We start from the raw sequence: 16274 nt of genomic DNA on the forward strand, positions 1-16274 counted from the left end.
ACAAACTAGCTAAAAGCTCTAAAGTCCTCAGTTTTTAAACTGGGATGAGATAGGACAGACTTCATGCGAGAGACAGTGGATTCCATCACAGCATGTGCGACCTTTTGACGCACCATTCTGATGTAGTTGCTATGTTATAGGCATGTTACAGTTTTGAAAAGTTGTTACAGTTATTATCACTGTTACTTAAAAAAAAAAAAAAAAAGGAGTGAGATGTGGGATATGGGGTTGTGTTTGTTAAAAGGTGATAATAGTTCTTTTTACCAGAAAGCCCTGTGGGAGGGCACAGCAGCAGACTGGGCTGTAAGAGGTCAGCTGGGAGATGAGAGGCAGTTGTGGGGAGAGAGGCGTGGACAGCATGGGAGCAGGAAGCTGATTGGGTGGTGAGACACATGGAACAGCAGCACTGCAGCTGAGCAGCCAATGGATGCCCTTCTTCTGTTAAGTTTTGGTTATGTCCAGTAGAAGCTAAAGATGAAAGGGAGGTGTATATAAGGGTGTTTTCTACAGTATAGCAATTTCCTTCGTATACACAAGGGAGTCCGTGTGTCTTTGTTCTCCATTGCTACATTGTAATATTCCCCTGTGACAGGTGGAAAATCAACTTTCTGTGTCTACACTGGAAAGTAAGTGTAAACTGCTTTTGTAATGTAGGGAGAAATCTTGCTTTTTTATTTGTTTTGATTTTCAAAACAATTATTGGATATACGCACAGAAGATTCTTCCATCATCTTTTGTTAAGAATTTAATTTCTACTGAAGATACGTTTCTGTCATCAGACACAGACACGAATACATATAGGATAAGTGTTTTCAATCCCAGCATTGATATGGTTTTTTAAATTTCAAGAGGAAAAGAAGCACAAAAGATGCCTTTTTTTAGGTTACTTTTTTTATGTGATCTTCTCTCCACCGATTTTTAAACTCCGAAATCATTAGAATATCTCTACAAAATCCTTCTAATCTTCCACAGAATTTATTGGAATATAGAGGGACTATTTTCAGACTTTCCCTGTATGGTTTTTGCATACATATAACATTCACCAAGTTGTGGAAAAAAAAAACAAGCATTCAAAATTCCCATCTGTTTTTTGTGGGCAGATGCACATTTCACAGTTATTATTATAGGCTACAAAGTTTCTGATAGTGCTAGGTAGTGCAGAATGAGTGAGATTTAGTTTTTCCTTTTACCTGATTTACTTTAGTACTGGAAAAATCTGTAGGACACAGTAGGAATTATGCACATATATATGCATTTTGATGGGGATGCTCTCTAGCAGAACTGCATGAGTTTCCATTCTGTTCTAATCAATTGCATCCTCAGCAGTAAAAGAATTAGGCTGGCTGTTTAATAGCTGTGGGTGGAGCTAACAAAAAATTTTGTATTCTAATGTTTTCCAAAAAAATCTAGACAACAAAGTAAATGCACCCTTTTTTAGAAAACTTCCATTTAACACAGATTATTTAATTGACCAAACAATTGAAAACAGAATGTTCTTGATATTCTAGATTTTCATTGTTTTGGTAATTTTTTGTGTGTGTGTGTTGGTTTATTTCTGTGCTTAGAGTATTTTTAAGTCTTTTAGAAACAAGGTAAGCATTAGAATAATGTTATTTATGTTTAGAATGTGTTTTTAGGATGATTTTTTTTAATTGCTATGGATCGGTATCCATGAGTCTCATTTTGAAAGACAGGAACCTGCCAAGGAAGGTGGGAATCTTCTTTGGAATGGAAAATGTGATCCCCTTCCCTCCAAATTATTATAACTATGACATTACAGGGCTGTCAGGCAAAGCTATGGGGAAAGGAATAACAGCTCTTTACTAAGTGTGCATATATATATGCATAAAGATAGATAGATAGATAGATAGATAGATAGATAGATAGATAGATAGATATAAAACAAGGCAAACAAACGACCACAACAGCAGCAACACCAAACAGAAGAACAGAAACCCATTAAGAGGCTTCGCCTGCTGTGGCACTTTCCCCTTTGGTGCAGTTACAGTCACAGCCGGCAGGGGCGCTGTTGGCTCCTGGCCGGGCAGGTGCGATGAGTCCCCCAGAGCTGCAGGGGGCACTGTGGCACGAGCCCCGCTGCCTCTCCCATGTCTAATGGTGGCACTGCTGGGGGAAGACATAAGAAAGGAGCTTCCTTTAAAAACTCATGGGAGGCAGCTGGTCCCAGTGGCCCTCCAGATGGTAAAATGGGCTGTAGCAGGAACCTCAGAGCAGCAAGCTGGAATGGCAGAGGCAAGCAGACCCCAGGGTGGCAAACAAAATGTAGCAGAAACCCTGCAGCCATAGCAGGAGCCATGGGGGGTTGGGAAGACATGGAGTCTCAAGTTAAAGAGTAGCAAAAAACCCAAAGCAGCAGCAGAAAAGAGTGGGGCTGGACAGCAGCAGCTGAGCTCCCACCAACAGCTGTGAGACACTCCCTTGGTGGAGGAGGGGAAGGGATTGGGGTTCTAGGTTTTCCTCTGGGGCACCTGAGTAGATGGTGAGTAGTGGTGTTAATAAAGTCTCCGTTCAATGGCTGCTCTTACAACTTAAGGCTCACTCACAGTAACGAAGAAGCAGTAAAGGACAGAACTCCACAGTAGAAGGGAATTCTCCCCACAGCAGCAACAGCACCGTCTCCTTCCCTGATCCCGAGAGCAAGAGAGAGCAAGCAAGCAGCTGAGCCCTTACCCCTCAGCCAAAATCTCGTGGTAACTCTGCACTTCCAAAGAGAAAGCCCACCAGCTCCTTAGCACACTGCACTCTTCCTCCTCCTCTTTGCTATATTTTTGTCTCTCTTAAGTACCATTGTTATAATCTCTTAGGCAGCAAATGGCAGAAAAATCCTTGAAAGAAAAAATAAAGAAAAAAAATCCTAACCTTCAACATCATGGTTATATAATAAAATATTAAGAACTGGAGTTTCTGAACAGTGTTCCAACATCAACTAGATAGACAGATATTATTAAGAATTACGGGGAAGATGCATTGTTTTGATCATCCCATTTAGATGAAGGTAAGTTATTAAATATCTTAACAAGGTTTGTGGATGAAGATTTTTTATTTCTAAAGAAAAATATGAAACAATATTCTAAAATTAAAGTTTTATTTTAAAATTTGGAGATAATTATACTATACATAGCAGTATATTTAATTTTTATGTAAAACTTTTCCATTCCAGCTAGAGATCCAAGTGTCATCATCCTTACAGACCTGATAGACATACTTCCAGATGTCTTTATGTTCTGTTTGATCTATATAGAAATGGTGATAATTTCCCATGCTAAGATCCTTCCTGAAAACTCAATCTGAAGTCCGTTCTATCTATTCTATGTGTGCTATATATCCTGAAGAGAGGTTGTGTAAATGTTAATTGATTTACTGATGGTGTATGAGCCACATAGAGGAAATCACTTGCTCTTACATAGTTTTGTTGAGCTTGTAAAACTTAAAAGCAGTCACTGGGTTATGTGAGTAAACGTGGATCTTTCAGTATGTACTCATATTTCTTTGCCACTTTTCTGACTCCCATTATATTTTAAAATTTAGAAATGTCATTAAATGGAAAAGTTTAAATGCAAATTTTAATACATTTATATTTTTATAACACACTAAAATCTAATGAACATTTATCATAACTCTTCTATGCCGATGTCCCCACAACCCAATCTTCACCTATTACAGTGAAAATCAGGTATGCGGAGATAAAGAAATTTTTCATAACTAAGACATATCTACTATGGATTTTTTGGCATTTTTTAGAAAATATAATAAGAATTTAAATTCTCCTATTTTTATTCCTAGGTGAAGCAACCACTCCTTTATGATTCTCTTCAAAATCTCAAATGCATAGATTCTTCATATAGCAAAAATAGTTTTCTCTAAACCTCCTACAAAGGTGATTGCTATAAGGGCTAAGAGAAGAATGACTCCGACGTTTCAGGTTTCTTTATTTAGGTATGAGCCATAGTAGAATCCTCGGCCAATGTGTAAGTAGATGCAAATGAAGAAGAGGGAGGCTCTGTTTGTGTGGAGGTTATGGGTGAGTCAGCCAAATTGCACATCTCTGCATATGTGGGCAATGGAGGAAAAGGCTAGGTTGGTGTCTGCTGTGTAGTGCATGGCTACCAGGAGAGCTGTGACAATTTGAGTAATTAAGCAAACACCTAATAGAGACCTGAAGTTTCATCATGTTGAGATATTTGATGGTGCTGGGAGGTCAGTCAAGGCATCATTGATGATTTTCAGGATTTGGTGGTTTTTACGAAGATTGAGGGCCATTGGTTGTTTCTGTGTGTGGAGATGAGGATGAGGATGGATAGGGCAAATGATCCTAGGTAGTCTTTGATTAGGCTGGAATGGAGGGTGGTTGCAGTTTTGGTTGCTATTAGTTGTAGGTTGGCTAGTCCTTCTGGGCCTAGTATTTTGTATTAGGAAAGGTCAATTAGGTGAGAGGCAATGTTTTGTCTTCCATTGAGGAAGTTAGTTATGCTTAGGTGGTGGATTAAAGGGTTAAAGTATCCTAGAGATTTGGAGAAGTTTGAGAAAGGGGTTTGTTTTGTGAGGATGAGTCTTTGGGCTATTTTTGAGATTTTTAGGGCTAAAGCGATGCCTAGGGCTGTTACAATCAGGGCAGTTATTTTAATGGAGAGTGGTATGGTTGTTGGAGGGGTTTTTGTGGGGATGATAAATGAAGTGATGAGGAATCCTGCTAGGATGCTTCCTAGTGCAAGGCGAGTAATTGGAGAGGTTACTGCGGGGTTGTTTTCATTTATTGGGGTTAAGGGCAGAATTCGAATGAAGCCGGTTTGTACTAGTACAGTCATGCGGATTGTGTATACTGCGGTGAATGATGTGGCTAGTAGGGTTAGGAGAAGGGCTCAGCAACAAAGCTGATGCTGTGTAATGTATTTTATAAATAACCAAGCGGAATAGCTGACAGCCAGACAGAGAGAGATGCTTCTTTTCCATTAGTGTTGGGACTGCGCTGCTGCTCGCAGCTTCAGTTCACTTCTCTGTTGGTCTATGCCTAACATTAATTTGTGTCATCATTTGAATATGAAGGTGGATTTTCCTTCACACAAGTACTGTTAAAGTGGAGAAGCAAAAGGACACTGAAATTTAAATTCTAAATCTCAAGGTCTGAACTGTACTTTTGAGATTGTCCAATCTGAGATTGAATAATCTCTGTTTATTGCTTACAGAAAGAATCAATGGTAAATTTGTATCTTCTTTTTTATGCTTAATCACCAGCTCCTGAGCAGTTGCTGCCTCTTCAGTCAAGGGCTGCTGTGGAGCCCTTGACTGAAGAGAAAAACAGTCCATTCCAAATAAGCAGATTTAGTTCAATAATTTTGTTTGCTGAACTGAAAATCAGAAGGCTGGAATGAAGTAATATTTGTCTATAAGGCATGTGCACTGTGGGATCTCAGCACATCGTTCCCGATGTCCAGAGATGCCAGGAGAACCCTTGGGGGGTCTCGAAAATCCTGGAATGTTGCCAAGAGTGTTTGGTGGCTTGATTTTGATCCATCCACAGAAGTAACAAGAGTTTGAGGACAAGAGAATCACTTTAGAGTAAAAGGTGTAACAGAGACACAATTAGAGGGTGAGATATAGACTTTAAGGTTTTTGGTACAGGGGGGTTATGGAGACAAGATGGAGGGATCAGGGCGTGTCTCGTCCTTCTTCTTTCTTCTTCTTGTCCTCCATCTCCTGTGATGATGTTGGCACTTGGAGATTGGTTTATGGTGAAGGTGCACTTGCTAACATGGGCGAAAAGCATTGGGAAATAAAGGTAAATATTGTGTACGTAGATTTTAGTATAAAAAGACATGACCGCCCCGTGGGTGGTCAGAGAGTGCCTGTGACTGCTTGCAGATCAGACCTCTGTTGGGCAGACAGAAAATTTTGTAGATAAGAAATAATAAACAACCTGAAGACCGAAAAGCTGAAGAGTCCAGACTCGTCTTTTGCATCGCGTGCCACCCAAGAACCACTCTACCCGTGTCGGGGCAGAGACAGACAGCCGGACCCGACAGTGCACCCCAGATCTACAGCAAAACCAGCTTTGCAGGTCATATTAGAGAAGATAATAGCTAAAACACTTAAAATTTTAGAGCTATCATGCTATAAAAATGTCTCTTGGATTTTTGTGGGATTTTTTAAAGGTAAGTTTATATTCTTAACATTTTAGGGAATTTAGAATTTAGAACATTTAGAGAAATGCAGAGCTGATAGAATTCAAACACTAGGAATCAATAAGGAAAAATGTGAAAAGTTCACATAATCATTAATTTAACTAAAACCACATGAATTAAAAAATAATTTAAACTAAATACAGTTTAAACCATGTCTTACTTACCTGTAAAATATTGCCTGATTAAATTTGTCTTTAATTTAGTAATTTATTTTATATAGGGTTTTAATACAGCATATCCACCTGTAATCTTTCTTATGACAATATGTAGACCTTTCCTTTAATGAAATTAATGGAGCTGCCAGAAGACTCCAAATATCTAGTTGTAACATTCATATTGGCCAAAGTGAAAAGTGAATAAATCCTTTAAACATTTAAACAAATTAATTCAACTAAATTAAATTGATAATACTCCTTGAATACACATTGCATTTTAGAGATTGAACATACTTGCTTAATTAGATTTTGTAGCAAATTTATGCATATTTTGTGTTGAATTTTCTGAGGGTGATCGCAGCTCAACCTTTTTGAGCCAGGAGTAAAAAGCAAATATTTATGTTTCTGTATGTAATGTGTAGTTCTGATCTACAACTAATATTGTAGAATTCTGTATTTGATGAATAAACAAAAAAGATTATATTCAGTTTCTGAGATTTTGTTTGGCCTTTTCAGGGTTTATTAAAATAATCTTGCAAATAGTCATGATTGTTAAGGGACATCCTAAATTTTACCTATGCATAATATCTATGCAGTTCTGTGAGACTTCTTGAATTATATTAGCAAAAGTCAAAGCAACTGAAAGAGAGTAAAGAAGGCTATAGATTACGCAAGTGGAAGAATCTGTCTTCAACTGTTTCTAGTCTGAACAAATGTAAAAGCACTATAAAAACAAGATGCTACTCTAAGTATATACTGGACAATTCTACTTCCAGACATGACTTAATTCTGAAAAGTGACATGACAGTCTTGTTTAACACTTCTGTAGAATTTGAAAGGAGAGACAGGGTAACTTTTCTGATGATTCGTGCCTGAATATTTTGAACACTTACTGTTCTGACTATCTCAGTTTAAAAAGTGAGGGAGAGCACACACAAACCGGATTATAGGTACTTGTGCAGACTGGTTTATAAGCATCCACTTGAGAGACGGTTGCAACTGAGCTCAACTTTAACAGATGTCACCATACATACAAATGGGACCAAAGTCCCATTAAATAATGGGATTACACAGCTGTACTGAGGATACTATTTTGTAAGGGAGGACATTTATTACAGGAAGTGAGATGGGAGCAAGAAATAATGCTGGGTGATTAAAGGAGCCAAGGCTGGTTTTGTACATCTGGCAGTATTTTTTGTAAAAAACCAAAAAAATACCTGCCCAAAATATTCTCCTAAATAAACCCAAACACCCAAAAAACCCAAATCCCATCTCTCTGCATGACTATGGAAAGTATATGTGATGTCAGAATCAAGGCAAAATAAATAGGGATCCTTTTTCATGCTGTTTTTATAGGAGTTTTTCGGAGCAAAACTATAAGTTGAACCATATCTTAAGATTTTATGCAACAACTTAGCTTTGTTACTTTGTTACAGACATCAGTTTATTTAATCACTTAAAACTGAAAACAAAAACTTTTAGGATTTGTAAATAATAGAATGGGTTAATCCACCAATTCAAGAGTCCTTCACATCACCCACTAATTAAGCCTCTAATCTGGCCTTATTCTCAAGCAGTGCAAGATAGCTCAGGAGCCCAGTCCTCAGGGGAACAGGGTGCCTGAAAGCTAGGCTAGCTCGAGGCCGGTGCTGCGGGCCAGCCCCCTTAGCAAGCTTGGTGATTATCAGCTCTATAGTGATCACAAGCTCTCTTAGGATTTCAGCTCTTGCTTGCTAGGTAGGGTGCCCTTAGCTGAGGCTGCAGCAGATGGAGAGGGAGGAGAAGGAGAGGTGCTGGCGGTTCCACAGCGATGGTTTTATTGGGGGAGTCTGTGAAGGGTCCCAGCAACAGCTCTTCTTCTGTCAAATGGGCTAAACTATGCCCCTTTTATAGGGTTAAGGGGAATCCAAACTTGACCAATAGTAAGGGTTAAGTAACATAGCCTATAGGGTTACAGAGATAAGCTTTGGGGCGGGGGTCAGGGAGACAGGAAATCCTGTTGCTGTCTCAGCATTCCTATTGTTTGATTCTCCATGGAGCTTTACCTAAGTCCATGGGGTTTACTACAACCCACTGAAATTGTAACTTTTCACTTTATGTATAAAATACAGACACATGAAAAATCTATAAACTAGAACATCATATGCTAATAAATTAAGTATTAAAACTGATAGAGGCTGAACAGAATCTAAAACATGTCCCAGTTTCTAATGACAATCAATTACTTACATAACCATTTATTGTTGTTAGGTTGTAACTTCATCAAAGATGTTATGGTATTCTCTTAACTTTCCATGTGTGCTTTGCGTCAAAACTTCTGTGAAAAAATTAAAATAGACACCAGACCAGTGTAAGTAAGATGTGTACTGACTTTTCAAGCTTGGCCTGTTTCCTGAAAGCAATATTACAAGTCTCAATTCCTGTTAAGCAAGACAGCCATGCTTATTTTTAGAAAAACCAGTTCTGCATGTGCATTTGTCTACTTTTTATGTTATGGGGAGAACATTTGGCCGGGTTGCTTGTAAAAAATGGTACCAAGAATAATCAGTAGGATGAAAACTGCTTTCTAAACGTAGAAGTATGGGTTAATGGAACTAGAATTTAATTGATTGGAACTACATAATACTTGTTGTGTTTCTCATAATTTGTCATTGATAAGTGTAGAAGTAATATCTGCAGTATAACCTGGAACAGGAAAAAAGTGGCTTCCTATCTAAATGTTGTTACTGAAAAGACAAACACACCTTTCTTAAAAAAAAAAGAAAAAAGAACCCTCATTGCAGTTGAGACAGAAGCAATGACACAAAACTCCATTTTCATGCGACAATAGCCAACTTACTGAGAACTGTTCGCCTTATACAGCTTTGAAAGCCCGCGCAGTTATTTCTGATTGGCTAAGTTAGTTGCCACCTGACTAACTGGCCAATGGCTGCCTGTGTCCCCATCAGCCTAGACCTGCTCCCCAGTGATCCAGACTGGTCAAGTGATATAATTAAGGTAATTATATAATTACTTATATAAAATTATAATTGGGATTAATTAAAACTGTAAGCCCTCCAGGCCAGTAGTTAGCCATGACAGTTCCCCTTTTTTGTTTTTAAATACAAAGGCACTGTCTGTCATCCTCTGCAGGGGCCTTGCAGACAGGGTTACAAACACAGCACGATATACCGAACAATCATGATGATATAATCCGGGAGCCATCAGGAACAGCTTCACAGGATGGTATGCCACAAACTCTTCACAACCATAACCCAATTATAACAAACACCTAACTTTCTTAGAAAACTGTTAAACCTTAAAAACTACTATGGGTAACATTTTATAAACATATAAATTATTTTCAAATAGTTAAACCTTAAAAACAATTATGGGTAACGCTTTGCTGGTTTGTTTCTATTGAAAGGTACAAATCCAAGTGCTTAGTTTTGTTCCCAAAATGTCTGTCTTCTTGAGACTAAGTAAAGTTACAGTAGAGGTAGACTGTCATTCCACTGGTCCCACATCTTCCTACAGTGGTGTGAAGTATCATTCCAATTACTGCTCTACAACATCTACTGCAGGATTGTCAGGGAGATGTGGTTGGGTGTGATCCCGAGCAGGGTGTAGAGCAGGACGCACACACCAAGCAGGCACCTGTCAGATGCCAATATCAGTAGAAATGCAGGCATAGCTGCATCCCAGAGTAACAAGGTCCTAGGGACCTTCCCATTTATTGGTAAGGAGGTTCTTTACTGACACCTTAAGTTTGGGTGACTGAATGTCACTAAAGATTGCATTGATAAAAAATTATTTAAAATGACAGGATTCTGAGAATTAGCATGTACTGTTAAGTGATTTAAAGTGTAAAATGCTTTAGTCACCTGTCTTAAGTTGAATGATGTAGCTAAGAATGAGTGTTCTATTTGCCATCTGTTAGAAAATACCTTCTGTTAATTGAGCAATTTTCTTTATTTCTAACAACCAATCCTCTCTCCAGGAAATATGTTCTTTTATTGGGCCACTGAATCTCACTGCATGACTAATAAAATCACATAATTCCATTGTGAGATCCTTTGCCCAAGGGGAGAAGTCAAGCATTCCTACTTAGATATAATCTGAGATTTAGAACACCAGAGACAGCCTTTTCCCACCAGATTCTCAGAGGAGCAGTTTTCTTCTCCACTGGATTCCCAAAGGAAGACCAGGCCCATCTACACCACCACTGGACCTTCAGAAGAAAACTACACCTTTCTAAAAGATCACTGCTTCAACAAAACCACATCTGTCACTCCAAGAAGACTACAGCCACCATTTAATCGGATTGCTACAGACACTCTGACCAACAGGGTGTCAGGTCGTACTCTGACTGTGTCAGTGGGGTTTTTTTGGTTGGTACTACTGCATTTATATTTTTAATTTTCCTAGTAAAGAACTGTTATTCATATTCCCATATCTTTGCCTGAGAGCCTCTTAATTTCAAAATTATAATAATTTGGAGAGAAAGAGTTTACATTTTCCATTTCAAAGGAGGCTACTGCCTTCCTTAAGAGACACTTATCTTTTCAAACCAAGACATTACCCTACTCTGTAGGATTTCACCACACATTCCCTCCTTTTGTTTTTAAAATATGTGCTTTATGGTGCAATGGGCATGCTCAACAATGGCCTGTCCCATAGGGGAATGAGGAATACCAGTGTGGCGAAACACACCCCAGAGTTTTAAAAGTGCCGAGTATTTTGCAAAGTGTGTGCTGGACCATTATTGGTTTTTATTGTATGGGGAATGCCTGCAGCAGCAAAGGCTGAATGCCAATGTGCAATGGCATCACGGCCTCTTTCCCCTGTGTGGACTGAGACCCATATGGCTGATGAAAAGGTGTCCACTGAGACATGCATATATTTTAAGCATCCAAATTCAGAGGCAAGGGTGACATCTGTCTGCCAGATGTGTAAGTCTCGCAGACCACAGGAGTTTACCCCCATCTGCAGTGGTGTAATGTGACCTTGACAGCTGGCACAAGAGTTAGCAATGTTGCATGCCTCTGTCAGTAAGAATTGCCCTTGTAATGCTCTAACACCTTGATGAAAAAAGGCGTGGGATGCTCTTGCCTGTGTCAGCATGTCAGATTGTGGTGCTGTCCAGGCAGAGCTAGCTAACCAATCAGCCTGAGCATTACCCTCTGCTATAAAACCAGGCAAATTAGTATGACTCCAAATCTATAAAATATAATAAGGACATATTCTGACTTTGATTGTATGCCACAAACTTTTAAACTGTTCCAATAATGCAGTGTTATTAATTTCTTTCAGTAAAGCCTTGTCTAATCTTTGTGTTGTATCTGCAACATAGGCAGAATCAGTTACAATATTTAAGGATGTGGGAGGAAATTTTTGGAAAGCCATAGTGATAGCATGTAACTGCAGTAATTGGGGTGGTTCAATATCATGTCCTTTGAGTGTTTGCCACCCATTGTCCTCCTTCCAGGTCACCTTGCCTTTCCCCATTTTCCCAGATCCATCAGTAAAAGACAGTGAGACCTTTCAGTGGTGTACTGGTCTCAGTGACAATGCAGTGGACCCACTTAATTGCAGTGGTTTATGACTAGGTAGGTGGTAGGTGATTTGTCCTGAATAATTTTGTAAAGCACTTTTCTGTGCCATGGTGTTTGCAAAGCACCATTCAAAATATTCCTGTGGAACAGGTATAATAATTTTTGCAGGATTTTTGGCATTTAATTGTAAGCATCTTTGGTGACACTTAACAATTAATTGAGCAATTAATTCAAATATGGAAAGTGCTTTCTTTTTAGGTTGATATGGTAGAAAAACCCATTCCAGAATAAGTAGTGGGTCTGACCACTGAGAGTCCCATTGCCCAATGATACTCGTAGGATGTAAATCAGCAATAACAACTAATACTGTAACACAAACCTTTGGACATATCCAATACACTTGTCTGTTTGTTATGGCCCATTCTGCTAAGTCAAACACAGTTTTTGCCTCTGGTGTTAATTTTCTTGATGAGGTTAACTCAGGGTCACCTTTAAGGATGTTAAATAAAGGTTCCAATTGTGGAGTGGTTAATCCTAAATAAGATCTTACCCAATTAATGATGCCCAAAAGTTTCTGTGCATCATTTAAAGTCTGAAGTTTCATTGAAAATGGAAGTTTTTGCAGTTGTATGGTTTGATCTAATATTTTGACTCCCAGGTATTTCCACGGTGGATTTGTTGTACCTTCTCTGGTGCAATTTGTAAGCCAAATTTTTGCAGTGCCTGCATCAATTCGGCCATGTTTGTAAAAGGCCTCCTTTGGTTGGTGTTGCTATTAGGATGTCATGCATATAATGATAACAATATGCCCCTGGAAATTGTTCTCTCAGTATTTAAAGTGCCTGTGCAACATACCGCTGGCAAATTGTGGGGCTGTTCTTCATTCCCTGTGGGAGCACTGTCCATTGGTAACCCTCCCGTGTGGCTCTTGCTTGAGCACATGGTAAATGGATTATACCAGAAGACCCCAAGCCCATACAGGTTGTAGGTACTATATTACCCAATGAGACTTTCTGACATTGTTCACACCTGTAAGAAATTAAAAGGTTTTAACAGAGGTTGGCAAGAAGGAAAGCAGTATGTTATTTGCTTATTTGTTCCTAATGGACTAGCAAAAGTCTGGACTTCTAGACTATGAAGAACAAAATATCCAGAAAAATACTTTGAATAATAAAATTAGTGAATGTGTGATACTTGTGCCTATATAGATAAAAGTAAATAAACTGGTTTTTAATACATGGAGGAAGAGAAGAAAATACTGCATGAAACAATTTCAGTGCATCCATTACGGTACAGTTTGAACAAGAATTATATACTACCTTGCTACAGTACAAGCTGTCTTGTAGTAGACAATTAATTTGGTTACAAATAGGAAACCCAGCCTGGTTCCAATCAACCCACCCTGGCTTGAGCTATGATAGAATGGATTTAAATACATACAGGAACTTCACCCTATCACATTTCACCCTAAGCTGCAGACATCTCACTGGCACAGGATCTGGGTGGTGTTTAAGCCAGACCAATGAGCTGTCTGGACCAGGAGATTCAAATCCTCCTATTTTAGGAGGGTAGGAACAATAAAACACACTGCTGTCACATAAAGAGCTGGGAGGGTGTGTCGTCTCTGTCTCCAACCCACTTTCCCCCTCATTACAATACACGATGCTGGTTAATGCATTATGAGAGCATGTGAATACTTACCTTTCTTTCAGTATCTGAACAGAGCCAAAAGGAAGTTATGCCTTCCTTTTAAGAATTCCAGTGCATATTTATAGTATAATCATGAAATTTTAACTGTTAGGAACATTTTTTCTCACAATAATAATAATCTCTTTCTCTCAGTGTACCAACAGAAATATTATCTTTGTGCTTTGGATTGTGGCACTTTATACTGAAGAATGAGGTGAACAGGGGTCTAGGGACTTACATGGCACAGTAATAACATTAGTAACTATTTTGAATAGTTACAGGGATGAACTGAATAAGGTAGGATAATAGAAGAACAATAAATAACAGTTTACACTTGTATATCAGAGACTATTCAAAGACTATTCTAGCCATTACAGGTAGGAGACAGAACAACATATTGGTGTATCCATGAGTTCTGTGTATTTTGATTCAAGAAGCCACAGCAGGCCTCCCTGCTTGAGAATGTCTGCTATTCATCTCAGGCAAATAATTCAGTGTAGCACTTCTGTGAGGAAGTAGTATCACATGTTTAATAGATAAGAATCACAAGAGTAGAAATCATACTGCAAATTCTTCAGGGAGCAGTGATTTCCATCATACTTCTGAGTTTCTTTGGGTGCATGCAAATTGCTACTAAATCAGAGTTGAGAAGCTCCCAATATGATTCCTGGTTTCATAAGGACTTAACAGTAATGGAAGTATAAAAAGAAATTGCCTGCAATTATTTAATTTAGCCAGACAGAGTAATAAAACACAGTTGTCTTATTCTTTTTATGCCTGGCTAGCTCACTCTATGTTGTAGTACTAAAAAAACTTGTAAAATTTCTAGTATCTTTCTAGAGCTGAACTTTCTGATTGTGGTGTCTGTCTGACCCTAATATACTGAATACAGTTTAATACTGAGACAATCATGATCCACACAGCATCTGTTTTATTTCCCAAAGTCGCTATTCCAAATGAATTGGTACTGTAGGACAAGCTGAGGTCAGCCTAGTTTTTCATAACAGAATAATCTGAGTTCAAATTTGGTTTATTAAAAATGTAACTGTGTAATTGCAACCCCTTAAGTTAAACCCCCTTCCCCTTCAAGAGTCTCATGGAAAAGTTTAAGTGGTTTGAAGGAAATTACCAGAGGAAATACTTGCATGAAGACTCCTCACTATTTTGTGGTGATAAGGGTTTTTTAAAAGTGTTTCTTTTTCTTGTGTAAATGTAACATTGCAATACTTCAATTGCAGCCATCAGAGTTTATTTTGAATTGTTCAAAAAAAGTTACCTTGCTACTTAGAAATTATGTGTTCCATTTTAATAGATGAACTCATCAATAAGTAACATTTTATATTAGTAAATCAAGATGTTATATTTTATATTAACAGTTAAGCATAAGTATTCTGTGAGCTGTACCTGATTTTTAACCTAATATCTCTGGCCTTTTCTGCAAAAGCAGAGAAAGACCTAATGTGTGAGAAAGGGGTATGGAATCAAAGTGACAAAGTGGGCAAAGTCTGAGAGAGAACAGTTTGATTATTAGAATTTTAATTTAATTTTAAATAGTGCACAGTAAAAGATGAAGATGCGTAATGTCTTGGGGTGATTTTATGAGTATCACTATTCCCTGCTCATCTGCTTTATGTGCAGAAAATGGCTGCTGTAGCCTTAAGATGAACCAGTGGCCGGAGCCTGAGAGAACCCCAGTGTTCAAACTCTCCTAGCCCCAATGTGGTCAGGTGCAGCACAGATTGTTACGTCGTTGCCTTCCCTGGATTAGTTTTTGTCAGTTTAGGCAAGGAGCTTCTGGTATTTTTCCTTGCCATGGCCTGGAGGCTTTTTACCAGCAAATACTCTCAGCGGCCTTTTGTTTGTTTTGTTGTTTTTTTTGGTTGGTTGGTTGGTTTTTCTTGACCTGTTTCAGGCTGGCTCTTTTTTTTCCTTTGGTCCGTTCAGGCATCTGGTCAGGGGGAAGGTGGCCCAAACCTGAGACCTCGGAGAAGCTGAACCAACACGAAAAAGGACATTAAACTCTACCAACTTCACCCGCTGCAAGGAGGAGACCCATGTCAGAAATCCATCAGGTTCCCAACTGCTTTCTGAACTCTTTCCTCTCCTTCCCTGAGACAAAGAGGGGTAGCCACCATCTTTGCCTCATGGCCATGCAGTCTGGTGGGGGGTGGGGGTTAAGGTTTTGAAATTGAAATCCTTTTCTGTGCCTTGCAGGCACACCACCCACTCCCCCCTCCCCTTTTCTTTTTTGTTAATAAACGGTTGGTTGGTTGGTTTGGGGTTTTTTTTTCCACATGCTGGTATCCATTTCTCTCTATGGCAGAATAAAAGGAACTTATTAAAGTCCTTTCTCTTTAGAGAAGATGCTCATTCCAGGGAGTTTTCTCATGAAATTTGTCTTGATACCAAAACACAGACTCACATACCTACAGCATTCTGAGCAGTTTGGTAATTGCTTCCCTTTATATATATTTTCCAAGTCAAAGATTTTCACATCTCAAGATTCTCCATTAGCATTATTTCTTTGTAGACAAGAGGGAGAATAAAAAGGAAGCATGTCATCCTTATATATAGGTGAGCTCCTAGAAATCATAAAAGAGCATGAAAATGCAACAAAGGAAGCATCTATTTTCATAGTGGATTTACAGAGTTACATAACTGTCTTCTAGCTAAAGGATTAACAATATTTTAAATTA

At 38.6% G+C, this 16274-nt stretch overlaps 1 protein-coding gene across 2 annotated transcripts in view; it reads right to left on the reverse strand.

Annotated features, from left to right (window-relative positions):
• The window catches only part of LOC143694186 (uncharacterized), a 44988-nt gene that overhangs the window by 17116 nt on the left and 11598 nt on the right, over positions 1–16274 (reverse strand). The window contains exons 2-3 of one of the 2 annotated variants that reach the window (XM_077179378.1): positions 8585–8672; positions 2698–2846 (exon numbers count right to left, since the gene is read on the reverse strand). The exons of the other annotated variant lie outside the window; for it this stretch is intronic. The gene's annotated coding sequence lies outside the window, so the exon portion shown is untranslated. Of the gene's footprint in view, positions 1–2697; positions 2847–8584; positions 8673–16274 lie in introns of those variants that run through there. 2 annotated transcript variants of the gene reach the window in all.

This window comes from Agelaius phoeniceus, chromosome 1 (genome assembly GCF_051311805.1).
Source record: "Agelaius phoeniceus isolate bAgePho1 chromosome 1, bAgePho1.hap1, whole genome shotgun sequence".
NCBI classification, from domain to species: domain Eukaryota; kingdom Metazoa; phylum Chordata; class Aves; order Passeriformes; family Icteridae; genus Agelaius; species Agelaius phoeniceus.